Source organism: Myotis brandtii, unplaced genomic scaffold (genome assembly GCF_000412655.1).
Source record: "Myotis brandtii unplaced genomic scaffold, ASM41265v1 scaffold333, whole genome shotgun sequence".
In the NCBI taxonomy this organism is placed as follows: domain Eukaryota; kingdom Metazoa; phylum Chordata; class Mammalia; order Chiroptera; family Vespertilionidae; genus Myotis; species Myotis brandtii.
In genome coordinates this window covers 2,905,725-2,920,731 of record NW_005362842.1, presented here as the reverse complement: position 1 = coordinate 2,920,731, position 15,007 = coordinate 2,905,725, and the positions used below count along the sequence as shown (strand labels likewise).

The 15,007-nt window shown below is 44.8% G+C and overlaps 2 protein-coding genes across 4 annotated transcripts in view; one reads left to right on the top strand and one right to left on the bottom strand.

Moving 5' to 3' along the window:
- Nucleotides 1–15,007, top strand: part of LPIN3 (lipin 3) — a 34,805-nt gene that overhangs the window by 490 nt on the left and 19,308 nt on the right. Inside the window, exon 2 of the mRNA XM_014543747.1 lies at nucleotides 897–938. The gene's annotated coding sequence lies outside the window, so the exon portion shown is untranslated. The remainder of the gene's footprint in view (nucleotides 1–896; nucleotides 939–15,007) is intronic.
- Nucleotides 1–15,007, bottom strand: part of ZHX3 (zinc fingers and homeoboxes 3) — a 129,037-nt gene that overhangs the window by 111,437 nt on the left and 2,593 nt on the right. The window lies entirely within an intron of this gene.

Sequence of the window (15,007 nt, the reverse complement as noted above, 5' to 3'; positions counted from 1 at the left end):
GGGCGGGTGGGCGGGGCTTCCATGCGAGCGCGAGCCCCCTGACGTACCCGAGACCAGACCTTGCCCCGGGCGCATGCGCGGGCTGCGGTCCTGCTCTGCCCCGCGTGGAACTTGAGGGGGTTGGTGAAGGGGACAGGGGCGGATGCTGCGGCCCCAGAGGTTACCGGCTTTTGTATTCCATATCCTGGTCTTTCTGGAGGACCAGCTAAGGAAGGCCACACCAAGCTACACTTTGAAAAGGATGTGGGCTGGGGCCAGAGGCCGTCCCCGCCCTCTCCCCCACCCCCGTCCAGTGTTTCCCAGCTCGCGTCACCTTGGGACCGTCTTTCTTTCATCCCACCAACAGGCGCGTCACTGCAGTTTGGAAACTCTTCTGTTTCCTAAACAGGACAACAACTCCTCATACCTGCTTTCCTAACTTTACATTTTCAGGGACTTGAAACTTGAAAGCATCCATGAGCCCCCTCATAGAATAGTGCTGGCCCTTCTTCACAGCTTCTGTTGTGTAACCTGGGATGGGAGTGGGTCTTCTCCTGAGTTTCCTCACATGCTCCAGGCACCGTGTTTGTTATAGAGCCCAAGTCTGCAGCAAATGTGCTCAGGAAGTGGTCCCCACCTTTGGGATCTAGTGATTAATAAACAGCAAGAGCTCTGCAGCCTGACTAACTGGGTTGGAATCCCAGATCTGCGTTATACCAGCAGATGAATAGTTGGTAGAGTGACTTGGGACGTGCTACTTAATCTCTCCTCCGTAAAGGAGCTATGAAAATATTAGTACCGAAGCCAATAGGAATGGTTGAAAGGATTAAATAACAGCACAGGTAAAGTTTTCCACACAGTGCCTGTTGTTGAATAAATAAGGCTGGCTTTAACTTTAGTTTACTTACAATTTTCAGAGCCTGAAAACCAGTCGACATATACGAAGGTGGGCCAAAGTAGTGAGTATGCGAAAATTTATTTTTGTATTATGTATTTTTCTATATGAACTGTAAACCTACTTTTGCCCCCCCCCCCACACACACACACACAAGGGCTGATCAATATGTCAAACTTGACATGTACAATGCCAAACTGAAAACTGCTCCTCAACTTGCTCCTTTCACAGTCTTCCCCAACTTAATGAATGTCAATTCCTCCTCCTGGTGGCTCAGGACAAACCATTGGAATCATCCTTGACTGGTCTCTTGTATCACATTCCCACACGCAATCTAGCAGCAAAGCTTGTCAGCTCTCCCTACAGTACCCTCATCTTCTCTTTCCTGGAGTATTGCAATAACCTGCTACCTGCTCTCCCTGAATTCACTCTGCTCTCATGGCTGCTTGTTCTCAAGCAGCCAGAGGGATTCTGTTGAAACCTAAGTCAAAACATATTTCTCCTCTAAAGCCTTCAATGGCTTCCCACCTCACTCAGAGCAAAAACCAAAGTCTTTTTTTCAAAGACCTTCAAGATTCTATGTGACTGCACCCCTCCACTCCCCAGCACTCTGTGTCTCCATCCAATCCACCTCTTCACTCCATTCCGGCCACACTAGCCTCCTTCCTGCTCCTAGAACATGCAGGCCACTTTCACCTCAGGACCTTTGCCCTTGGTATTTCTTCCCCCCAAGATATCAAAAAGGCATGCATCCTTACTCCAAATATCTACGCAAAAGTCATCTCCCCAGGCAGGCTGGTGTGGCTGAGTTGGCTGAATCCCCATGCACCAAGAGCTCACGGGTTCGATTCCTGGTCAGAGCACATGTCCCAGTTTTGGGCTCAATCCCCAGTAAGAGGCCTGCAGGAGGCAGCCGATAAATGTTTCTCTTTCTTAGATGTTTCCATTTCTCCCCCTCTCCCTTCCTTTCTCTCTGAAATCAATAATATATATATATATATCAACTCCCCAGAAAGACCTCCCAGACCATTCTACTAAAATATCAAGTCCCAACCCCCATCACTCTCTCTTTCCTCATCCTGCTTTATTTTTCCTCATGGCCCTTATGACCTGAATATCATCTGTAATGTCCCAAGGGCAGGAACTTTGTGTTCTAGCATCTGGAGCATGGCCTGACATGACCTGAATATCATCTGTAATGTCCCAAGGGCACGAACTTTATATTCCAGCATCTGCAACATGGCCTGACATGCTCAAGCACTCAATAAATATTTGTTGAATGAAAGTATATATGGAATGTGTTGTTCCAAAGGACTCCATTTACTCAACCAGCTTATCTGAGCATGTGTTCTGACCCAGGCCCTGTGGGATGCAGAGGTAAAGGAGGCACTCTCCCGACCACTGAGAACTCAGTATTTTGGAGGAGACAGACATGTAAAGAAGCGCTTCTGGAAGAAAGTATGTCATGCTCTATGGATATGCCCACTGCTTTGGGAAGTAGAGAGAAGGACATAATTAATACTACATAAGAGAGTGTGGAAAGGCTTCCCAGAGGAGGTGACATTAGGCTGGTTCTAATGAGATGAGGAGGAGGAGACTCCAGGCAGAGGAAACAGCATGCATGTAAAACCAGTGTTGGGAGGTTTGTCATAAATCTCGTTTACCAAGAAGGCAAATTATTATTTTTTAAATAATTTAAGAAGATTCCAGATGGTTCCTATAATGTCACCTGCACTCACTCACATTCTGATGAGCTTTCTCAAGCGGGAAAGAAACTGTCAGAAGTATAGTTGATGCAATAGGGTTACAACCTGAGCTCCATTTTATTGGAGTGAGCTACACCTGTGACTTTTTTTAAGGTCAGGGTCCAGAGGCAAAGAGCATGTATCATGAGATGTTTACTGGCTGCAAGTACCAGTTACCGATCAGGCCAGTTTAAGGAAAATAAAAGGAGAACTTAAAGCTTAGGGTGGGGGCAGGAGGGTGGTTCTCTCAGGCCAAGGGCAAGAACCCAGCTAGACTTCTGAATGAATTAGAAGCAGAGCAAGGGTTACCAGTAGGACCATCTCTCTGCAAACTTGTTTTCTCTGATTCATGATAATAAAATGGACATATGTCTGCCAGCCACTCCCAAGTACATGACAATTCCAGAGAGAGACTAAAAATCCCTAATTGTTCCAATTTCCAAATCCCAGAAAAGAGGCTCTCATTGCCCCAACTTGAGTCAGGTGCCCCCTCCTAGTTCACCAGGAACCCACCGCTGTGGATCAGGACCACAAAAAAGGAATTGTTTGGGGTTGAGGAGATATCTTAATAGAACTCCCTCATAGAACCATTAATTTCACATATTGGAAAAACATCTGGGAGACATTAGATTGTGGCACAGGAGATGATTATTGAGTTTCTGATTTCTGCTTAGTAGGGAGGCCTCTATAGGCAGCAATCAAAGCAGGAAGTTGTTCTTTTCCCAACAAAAAGTGGACAGAAACTGGGGTGGTCTCCATAAGTCCTCTGTGGTGGGTATTCTGATGGCCTCCTGTGGTAGTTGATATTAATGCCAGCCACCAAAGACTTTAGGGTTCGCTTGTGAGACACCTGTTAGGATTGTACTTCTTTACATCTGGGAGTCAGGAGTGGCCATGTCACTTACTTTTATTATGGTCAATAAAGTATGAGTAGAAGTATATCACTCCTGGATTCACATTTTAGGAGCCAGTAGGCTATTTTTTGTTTTCTCTTTCCCTCAGTAACAGCAAAAGACAATGCTTGAGATAGTTGTAGTTCCATCAGCCTAGGTCCTGGAGTGAGAAAACATGGAATAATGCCCCTAGATGACCCACAGTGGATATGTAGTATTAGCAAGAAATAAACCTTTGCTGTTATAAAAAAAAATTCTTGCTTGTTTGTTATCACAGCAAAACCCAGCCTATCCTGAGAGATGCATCTTCCTAACATCCAGTCTATCTCACCCCCCATTGTACAGCAAGACCATCTGAGTGGGAGGGACCCTCATCTCCCACATGGGTGTGGAGTAAGCCAGTTGAAGTAATCTCATGCACCTTGTATTGGTTGCTCCAGGGATAGCCCTCTTACCCTGGCCTACATCTATCAGTACCCAATATTCACCTCATTGTATTAGTTGCATAAAACCTCCACTGTCTCCCTGGATGTCAGTAAGGAGCTATTTGCTGCTGGCAGCTACTTTGTGACCAGGAAGAGAGTCAGCCTAACGATGACACCAATGCATGGAAAAGGAAAGGGCAGATGAACTGAAGAGAAACAGAGCTGGGGTGCTGATCAAGGCTTACCTGAATCCATCTACCCAATAAAGTTACATAAGTCAATAAATTCCCTTTAGCATTGATTCTCATTTGACTTGGATTCTCTTATACTTGAAACCAAAAGCATTCCAACTGTGACTGTTCACTGCATACTTCTGAGTAGGAGCCAGTGCCATTAACTCACAGGTGGGAAAGAGTCTGAGCTATGAACAAGTGCAGGAAGAGAAGCTGAAAATTCTACCTGATTTATATGCCAGTTCCTTATCAAGAATGAGTATCACGACGCAGGCACAGCACAGAGAAGGACCAGGATGAGGCCTGATGTCAGAGCCTGTCTTCTGCTAGCACTCACAGCTGGGGTTCTGCTGCCTCTATGGGCAGCCCAGCCCAGGACTCCCGTCCTAACACAGGGTGGGACCTGGAATCACATCTTATTTTCTAAACATGCAGTTTCTGCTGGACTAGGGACGAGTTTGAATGTCCCTGAGCTCTCCAAGCTCAAGGCATTGTCTGTCCCCACCCACTGCTCTCCAATAAATATGTATTGTGCACCTACCATGTCCCTGACCCTCTGTTAGGTTCTAGATATGCAACAGTGAATAAAACCAGAGACCTTCATGGAGCTTACAGCCTAATAAGTAGGGCAGATATCGGTCAAATAATCAACAACATAAATCTTACATGGTGCCGGGTACCATGAGATCCGGTGGGGGGAGGGGGGGATGGGGGGGTTGGAAACCTTAGAGAATTTAATGCTGGCAAGCCTGCACTACCAGATTTTCAAGTCAAAGAAAAACAATTCTAGGTGGAAACACAGAACTATAGGACAAAATGAAGATCACAGGAAACAGTATATATGTGGATAAATATGAAAACTACTTTAACTTTGAAATAATTACTATTTAAAGCAATAACAATGTATTTTGAGATTTGTAACATGTAAAAGTAAACAATATGACAGAAATATCATAGAAGGTAGAAGCAATAAAGAGAATTATACTGTTATGAGGTTCTTACATTGTTGGGAAAATTGTAAAATACTAATTCAAGTTATGCTGCAATAAGTAAGGGTGTATATCATAATCTCTAAAGTAAGCATTAAAAACATAAAAATGGTTTATCTAACATTCCAGTGGAAAAGAAATTGAAAGCAAGGCTTCAAAGAGATATTTGTACACTCATGTCCATAGCAACATTATTCAAAATAGCCAAAATGTGGAAGCAGCTCAAATGTCCATCAATAGATGAATGAAAAAACAAAATGTAACATACTCATACAGTGGAATATTATTCAGCCTTTAAAGGAAGAAAGTTCTGACATATACTACAACATAGATGAACTTTAAAGACATAAAGCTAAGTGAAATAAGTCAGTCACACACACAAAATAAAAATAAATAAGTGAGTCACAAAATACAAATACCCTATCGCTCCATTTATATGAATTACAGGCATACCTCAGAGATATTATGGGTTCAGTTTCCGACCACCATGATAAAGTGAATATAGCAATGAATTTTTTTGGCTTCCCAGTTTATATAAAAGTTATATTTACACTATCCTGTAGCCTATTAAGTGTGCAATAGCATTACATCTAAAAAAAAACACAATGTATATATCTTAATTTAAAAATACTTTATTGCTAAAAAAAATGCTAACCATTATCTGAGATTTCAATGAGTCAATCTTTTTGCTTGTGGAGGGTCTTTTAATTTGTTAAAAAAAAATGCAATATCTGCAAAGCACAATAAAGCATAGTGAAATAAAGGTATACCTATATCTAAAGTAGTCAAATTCATAGAAACAAAAAATAAAATGGTGGTTGCCAGGGGCTGGGATGTGGGGAGGAATGGGCAATTTTTGTTTAATGGAGATAGAGTTTCAGTTGTGCTAGCTAGATGAAAAGTATTCTGGAGACCGACTGCCCTGAAGTGGGAGTTACTTAAAGCTAGTGAACTGTACACTTAAAATGGCTACAATGGCACATTTTGTTATGTGTATTTTATTTTTTTATGCTTTTATTGACTTTAGAGAGAGAGAAAGGGAGGGGGGAGAGAGAGAAACATCCCTGAGAGAGAGAAACATCAATTGGCTAGCTCCTGCACACTCCTTACTGGGGATTGAGCCCACAACCTGAGCATGTGCCCCCCACTGGGAATCAAACTGGTGACCTCTAAGTATATAGGACGACACTCATCCAACTAAGCCACATTGGCCAGGGTTTGTTATGTGTATTTTACAACAGTTTTTTAGAAAAATTAAAGGGAGCCCTAGACAGTTTGGCTCAGTGGATAGAAGACTGAAGGGTCACAGGTTTGATTCCTGGTCAAGGGCAAGCACTTTGGTTGAAGACTCAATCCCCGCCCCAATTGGGGTGCATTTGAGAGGCAACCAATTCATGTGTCCCTCTCACATCACTGTTTCCCTCTCTCTGTCTCTCCCCTCTCTTCCACTCTCTCTAAAAATCAAAGGAAAAATATCCTCGGGTGAGGATCAACAAAACAAAACAAAATCAAATGGAGAAGATAAAATGAAACAATAATATATCCAAAAGAAGTGAGAAAAACAGGAACAAACATCAGGTAGTACAAATAAAAGACAAATAAGATTATAGCGGTAAATGAATTATGTTAAATGTAAGTGGACTAAATACTTAATAAAAAGAAAAAGTTTGACAGGCTGAATTACACAAACAAACAAAAAGACTCAACTATGCAAAAGTTATAAAAGACACACTTTAATTTAAGGACATATAGGTTGAAAAGTTAAAAATGGAAATATAGCTAACATTTAAATAAGAAATATTACCTACCTTATACAAATTCTATAAGAAATTTATTTTATAAGGTCAGCATAATCCTACTACCAAAACCTGGCAAGAATATGACGAGAAAATACCACAGTCACAGGGGTGGGCAAACTTTTTGACTCGAGGGCCACAATGGGTTCTTAAACTGGACCGGAGGGCCGGAACAAAAGCATGGATGGAGTGTTTGTGTGAACTAATATAAATTCAAAGTAAACATCATTACATAAAAGGGTACGGTCTTTTTTTTTTTTTAGTTTTATTTATTTCAAACGGGCCGGATCCAGCCCGCGGGCCGTAGTTTGCCCACGGCTAGTAGTATCTTTCATGATCATAAATACAACAACCTTAAACAAAATGTTAGCAAATCAAATACAGCATAAATAAAAAGGATAATAAATAAAAACCAAGGGGAGTTTGTCTCAGAAATGCAAATCCGTTTAACATTTTAAAATGAACCAAACACTTTAACATAATAAAATAAAAAAATAATTTAAAAAAATATATATTTGCAAATCCGTTTAACATTTTAAAATGAACCAAACACTTTAACATAATAAAATAAAAAAATAATTTAAAAAATATATATTTTATTGATTTTTTACAAAGAGGAAGGGAGAGAGGGATACAGAGTTAGAAACATCGATGAGAGAGAAACGTCGATTCAGCTGCCTCTTGCACGCCCCCTACTGGGGATGTGCCAGCAACCCAGGTACATGCCCTTGACCGGAATCGAACCTGGGACCCTTCAGTCCGCAGGCCGACGCTCTATCTGCTGAGCCAAACCGGTTAGGGCTAAAAAAATAATTTGATCATCTGAATAGATGATTTAAAAAAGCACTTGCTAAAATTCAATACCTATTCACAATCAAAAACGTTTAGCAACCTAGGAATAGAACTTCCTCAATTTGATACAGGAAATATAGGGGGGGGAGGGGGACAAAAACACCAAAGCTGGAGCTAACATCGTCCTTAATGGCAAAATATTGAACACTTTCCTCCCTAGGGTCAGAACAGAGCAAGGATATCAGCTGTCACCACCTCTAATCAACATTTTACTCTATGTCCTAGCCAGGACTGTAAGGCAAGAAAAAAAAAAAAAGTCATAAAGATAAGAAAAAAAAGTAAAACTTTCTTTATTCAAAGATAACATAATAGTGGAGATAGGAAATCCTAAGAAATCTTAAACTTTTAGGACCAATAAATGACCATCTTAGTCTGGCTGCTATCATGAAATACCACAAACTGGGTCTTATCAACAATAAAAATGTATTTCTCACAGTTCTGGAGGCTGGAAGTCTGAGATCGGGGTGCCACATGGTCGGGTTCTGATGAAGGCCCTCTTCTGGGTTGCAAATTCAATACTATCCCAAAATCAATCTTATTTCTATCGTCCAGCAAATGTCAGAAAATAGTTTTTAAAAAGAATAGTCAAAATAGTTTTGAAATAACAACAACAACAAAAATGCCAAGTACAGACAAACCTCAGTTCTCAAACAATTCACTTCTCGACCAAACAATCCTTTCATGCTCATACTTGTATGATCAATCACGCATGTCTCAGGCAACAACAAAGGGGAGAATGCACAGGTATGAGTCAGTTTACCATTAAATCTTATGTTGTTAGCATCTCAGGAAATTGTGTTGTGAATATTTTTGTGGGCTTTTTCCCCCCTTTGTTGCTGATTATTGTTAAATTTACATTTTTTACTATACATTTCATTTTCTTTAAAGGAAAGTGTTCATATATTTTTATTGATTTCAGAGAGGAAGGGAGAGGGAGAGAGAGATAGAAACATCAATGATGGAGAATCATTGATCGGCTGCCTCCACATGCCCCCTACGAGGGATCAAGCCACAACCCGGGCATGTGCCCTGATGGAAATTGAACCTTGACCTCCTGGTTCATAGGTCGATGCTCAACCACTGAGCCATGCCAGCTGGGCTGGTTGAACTTTGCAAAAACTGAACATTAGGTGTTAAATATCTGTCCATTTTAATACACATAGATCTACTTCACACTTGGGGGGCGGGTAATGCATATATTTATTATCTTGATTGTGGTGATGGTTTCACGGGTATCTGCACGGTGTGGGGAGCGGGCCTAAGCCATCAGTAGGACATCCCCTGAGGACTCCCAGACTGTTGAGAGGGCACAGGCCAGGCTGAGGGACCCCCTCTCCAGTGCACGAATTTTTGTGCACTGGGCCTCTAGTCATAAATAACCTCCTCCTTGTCATCATGTATCTAAGCAAACTTTCTTCAAAATACAGTTCAAGGAGTGAGGTTGCTGAGCAACATGCCCGAGTCAGGTTTCCCCCTGCAGCCCGCTGCTGGGAGGGTTCCAGTCTCTTCACTTGAGTTTCTGACCCTTTCCTGCTGCAACAAGACAGAGGGCAAGGACTTAGGTTCATGGCATCCCCCTTCAATTCGGTAGCGTCCTCATGGTTGCTGACAAAGAATTCTTCAGGCACATGGCTGTGGCCATTCCGCAAGTGTGTAACAAATGAAATGTCTTTATCTTTTACTTGTTTTTTTTTGTCCTGTTTTGGGGGACGGGTGCAGGTTAGAGAAAGGAGCTCTATAGCCTGTCTTTCAGGGCACGCCCTGCGGCCTTCAAAGGTCCACCTACAGGAGGGAGCTGGGCCTCAGGGCTTAGCCAAGGTTTGAAGCAGCCAGGAATGCAGCAACCCAGCTGGTCGCTCAGGAACACCTCAGTGAGCAAGGCTGCGGGGAAGGAAGTCATTACACAGACAGCTGGGCTGCAAAAAAACAAAAATACTCCACACACCAAACTCTACAAAGCAGTGTGGCTGGGTGCCCCATGACTCAACGGGTTGTCTGCCATGTGGCACACAACCCTCACCCACTGCTGGCCACTCCTCTGAGCAGCTTGGAAATGACTGGGCGGGGGCCCCGAGGAAATCCATGACTGTCTTCTCTCTCCACCCTCCCCTCTCTGCTCTGCCATTGCTACCCTCAGCAGCTCCCTTCTCCTCACCCCTTTCTTTTTCACCCTTTTGCCCCCAAAAAAAGAAAAAAGGCTGGAATTTAGTATTTCACACCTGCTGGAGACTTTGTGGGACACTGAGGTCAAAACACTGGCAACCGCCCTAGCCGGTTTGGCTCAGTGGATAGAGGTTCAGCCTGCGGACTGAAGGGTCCCAGGTTCGATTCTGGTCAAGGGCACATGCCTGGGTTGCGGGCTCGATCCCCAGTGGGGGGCATGCAGGAGGCAGCCAATCAATGATTTTCTCTCATCATTGATGTTTTTATCTCTCTCCCTCTCCCTTCCTCTCTGAAATCAATAAAAATATATTTAAAAAAACACACAAATAAAACACTGGCAACCTACTGAATCAGACAGATACCAGCAACAAGTCATACCACCTGGGCAGGGGCCATATCACCTGGAGAGAGGCCGGGGGAGACAGACGGCAGCAAGGGAGACTTCAAGGCAGAGGCAAGACCATCAGAGATGCAGATATTTACTCACTAATCTTGACTGGAGACCTACTCTGTGCCAGATACCATTCTGAGAACAGAAAGGTGCAGACAGATCCAATGTCTTGTCATCCTGAGAGCTACATTCTCCTGGGGGAAGACCCACAAACACCAAATACCATAAATTAGTAAATTAGGTAGCATCTGAAAAGGTGATAGGGCTACCAGAAAAGATTAGAACAGGGAAAGGTGGATGGGAGGGGTCAGGGTAGAAAGGTGCATCTGAGTCATCTGGAGGTGGTGGGGGAGTGAGCCATGTGGGTGTCCAGGGAAAGAGCATTCTGGGTAGAGAAAACCACCAGGGCAGAGGGGGCAGTGTGCCTGGTGTGCTTGAGAACCAACCAGGAGGTGAACGTGGCGGCTGCAGGCAGTGAGGGGGAGCTGAGTGGGAGATGGGAGGTGGGAGGTGGGAGACTGGGAACCACTGGCGGGTTTTGAGCAGGGATCTAACCAGAACTGACTTTGGTTTTAACAGCGTCCCACTGTCAGGTGGCTCTGACCTCTGAGAGTCTGATGCAAGAGGAGTACAAAATGAAACTACTGAGTGTGGCGATGGTTTCATGGGTATCTACACCTGTCAAAACTCAAATGCACACTTTAAACATGTGTGGTTTACTGAACGCCAGTCAGACCTCAATAAAACTGGGAAAGTATGGAGCTTTAAATCTGTTACTATTTTCCCCACTTGATTCCCTAAATTCTATCCAGGCTGTTGTGTGTACATCTAAGTCGTAGCTGCTCACTGCTGTGTAGAAAGAAGTCTTGCCAAAGACATAGAATTGTATGAAGTCAATGAGAGTGATGCTGGGAACAGCTGGAATCACAAAGCATTGGCAGATGAGGGACTGGCAGTGTTAGAAAAGGACATCGCAGGGCAGGAGTTTCTGAAGAATGATTTAAGTAAGAGATAAGAGAAGCCTTTGGAAAAACCAAAGGAGCCCAGAATTATTTTTGGATAGTTATGCTTTTGAGAAAATACAATACTACATAAAGGATGTTATACCATGCAATCATACAATTGCTCCTTGCTCCCAAATTATTTAAATTATTCTTGGGTCACACTAAAAATTAGGATAGGGTGGCATGCATAACCAAAATTTTATTCAGTATAGGCTAAGATTTTGCTCAGCATATTTTTAAGTATAAGTTAATAACTGGTTTTCTTTTCTTTATGTATAACAATGGTTCCTACTCACCAGCTTGCTTGTTATAAACTTCAAATAAGAGCATTCACTCACTTACACATGCAACTAATATTTATTGTGGGTCTCCTTTTGTGTACCAGGCACCAAGTGAGGCTTCAGGTTACAGTGATGAGCAAAAAGTGCCCTTGTGAAGACATAGCTTTCACTGAATGGTATATATAAGGCGCACATAAAACACTAAGATGAAAAGACACATAATTCTATGAGAGCCTATGTAAGGGAAAGTCAATCGAGCCAGAAAGTGTGTTAATTAGCTATTACTGTGTAACAAATCACCCAAAACTTAGAAATTTTGAACAAAATACATGTACTAGAGGCCCAGTGCACGAAATTTGTGCACTCGGGGGGATCCCTCAGCCTGCCTGCACCCTCTCACAGTCTGGGAGCCCTCGGGGAATGTCAGACTGATGGCTCCAGGGAGCAGGCCTAAACCATCAGTCGGACATCCTTAGCGCTGCCCGGAGAGGCTCCCACCACCACCACTGCACTTGCCAGCTGTGAGCCTGGCTTCTGGCTGAGCCGTGCTCCCCCTGTGGGAGCACACTGACCACCAGGGGGCAGCTCCTGTGATGAGCATCTGCCCCCTGGTGGTCAGTGCGCACCATAGCAACCGGTTGTTCTGCTGTTCGGTCGGTTTGCATATTAGCCTTTTATTATGTAGGATTATCTCACTATTTCTATGAGTCAGGAGTCTGAGCATGGCTTAGTTGGGTCTTCTGCTTTGGGACTCACAAGGCTGCAATCAAGGTCACAGCCAGGCTGCATTCTCATTTGGAGGCTGAACTGGGGAAAAATTGCTTCCAAGCTCACGCAGGTTGCTGGCTGGGTTCATTTTCTTGTGACTATAGGACTAAGGACTCTAGATTTTTGCTGGAGGCTGCCACAGCTTCTAGAGACCACCATAGCTCCTTGTGAGCTTCCTACACCTGGCTGTTTACTTCATCAAGTCAGCATGGAGAGTTTCCAGAGCTAGTCTGTAACATAATCATGGGAGTGACAGCTGGCACCCCTGCCATATTCTATTGGTTAAAATCAAGTTACAGGTCCCGCCCACACTCAAAAGGTAGGGATAACACAAAGGCATGAAGACCAGGAGGCAGGGATACAGAGGGTCACCTTAGAGTCTGTCTGCCACTGAAGGCTTCCCTGAGGAAGTAACAATGGAGATGGGATCTAGTACAACGACTAGCAATATTATGTCGCTCTCCTGCTCAACAAGCATCCATTGTTCCTCAGTGCCCACAGTTTTGCCCCATATTCCAGGCCAGGCAGGCTATCTGCTTGTACTCACTTTCGCTCCAGTATCCATGCCTTCATTCACCACTTCCACCCACTTAGGCTGCCGCTGGCTCTCTTGTATCTCCTCCGTCTACTTAAAATTCAAGGCTGAGCATAAATTGATCCTCCCTAAACAATATTTTTGAACATATATTTCAATGAAGAGCACCATGCTAGACCCTCCTTGAATTGGAAAGCATAATGAGGCATGATCCTGAATGCCAGACGCAGAGTGGGGAGCAGAGGGTATCCTCAAATAAGAAGAGGAAGAATAGAAGGTTCCTTTTCTGAAGGTCAAGTTCATGGGGCAGTTGGTAAGTCCTACAGGGACGTTAGATGCACAGAGAGCTCCACTTCATGCAATGCTTCATGATCTTTCTGTATTCTTCCCTAGGCTGCAAATCACCAGCTAGTTCCAAAAGTTTTCGGTCAAACTGACGTTTTTCTGGGAAAGACAGTTGGAGCCAGGAACTGCCCACCCGCAGCCCACGCTGCCAGGCAACCTGGCCAGGCTGGCACCCGAGGCTTCTTTAGAAGGAGTAGGGAACAGCACCGAAGTCTCCTGCCCTCCAGCCCAGGATTCCCAGGCCTGGGGCCCAGAGTCTGGCTTCCTCTGGCCTGCGGCAGGGGGCGGGGCCAGCGGAGGCGGCTCTGCTTCCTCAGCCCTCAGAATATATTAGCCTTGGCCCTGCGACTCCAACTTTGGACCCACGCGCCTGCCCACTGCTGCGATAGGGGTCTGAATCTTTGCAGATGTCGTGAGGGCAGAAGCAGCCTGGATCTAGAGGTGGGGGAAGGCCTGGCTCCTGGAGTCCCCCTGCCCACCTTCCCTAGTGCCCACTCCACCTGAAAGCCAGAGGGCTTTTTCTCAATACCCATTAAAGCTTCATTTGCTCTGAGCACCTCAACACCATCAGAATCCTTCCCCACCCCACACTCCCACCCACCTCACTTCACTTTCCATCCTCAACAGTGAACTATCCCCAGGACCTTGTACAAACTAGACCCTACGCCTGGAACATTGTTCCCACCCTTCTTCACCAAACAAATGGCAATTTTTTTTTTTTTCAGGCTTAGACATCTACTCAGGTGTGGGGCACGGTTACGGTGTTTTGGCCAGGTTCAAACCTCGGACTAATGAAAGGACAGGGTCCTCTCATTGCCACGTGCAAGTCCCAGCTGGAGGGCAGGGCCCTCCCAGCACAATCATAGCCAACGGCTGTGGTTATAAGCTTGAACCTATGGTCCGAACACGTAGCCCCACGTGCCTTGTGATAGAGTTCGGGTGCATGTAGTTGAGTGAGGTTGAAACTCACGAGAATGCTGTAAACAACGTGATCACGCCCCTACTTTGCCTCGTGGCATCTGCTATAAAATAAAGACACAGCTTGTGGGCGCTGGCGCTGTCACCTCATCAGGGAGGCAGTGTCCCACCGAGACCCAGCTTTCATTCTCTTGTCTGTTTTTCCTTAATCCTTTCACACCCCCACTCGGGATCACCCTTGGTCGTGCTGGCGTGGCACACTCAGGAAAGCTTGACTTGACCCCTCCCACCCTGCTATGGGCTCCAGGGCTTGGTCCATAGCTCTCATATTTTTACATCATAGTCACCTGACTGCCTGTCTATTCTTGTCTTTCTTTTCCTTCTTCCTCTCCTTCCCTCCCCCCAAGCCTGTGCTGTGGCTGCAGCATCACCGGTGTCTGGCCCAGGCATGGTGCTGGGTAAGATCATAAACACCTTGCCTGGTGGTCCTGTATACCTCTGCCTGGATTGGGGAGACTCCCGCAGCCACTCCATGTCTTAGAGCAGCAGGTCTCAAACTACAACTGGCAACTGAATCGCCTGGTGGTGGGTGGGGGCGGCACTTATAAAATACAGATGGCTAGGCCTCACCCCCGGAGTTTCTGCTTCAGTAGGTCTGGAGTAGGGCCCGAGTTTGCATTTCTAAGGAGTCCCCAGGTCTGGCTGCTGCTGCCAGCCCAGGAACCAACTTTAAGAATCACTTTTCTCAAGCGTGTCAAACCCACCGGCTGCGAGTTTGACGTGCTTGAGAGCATC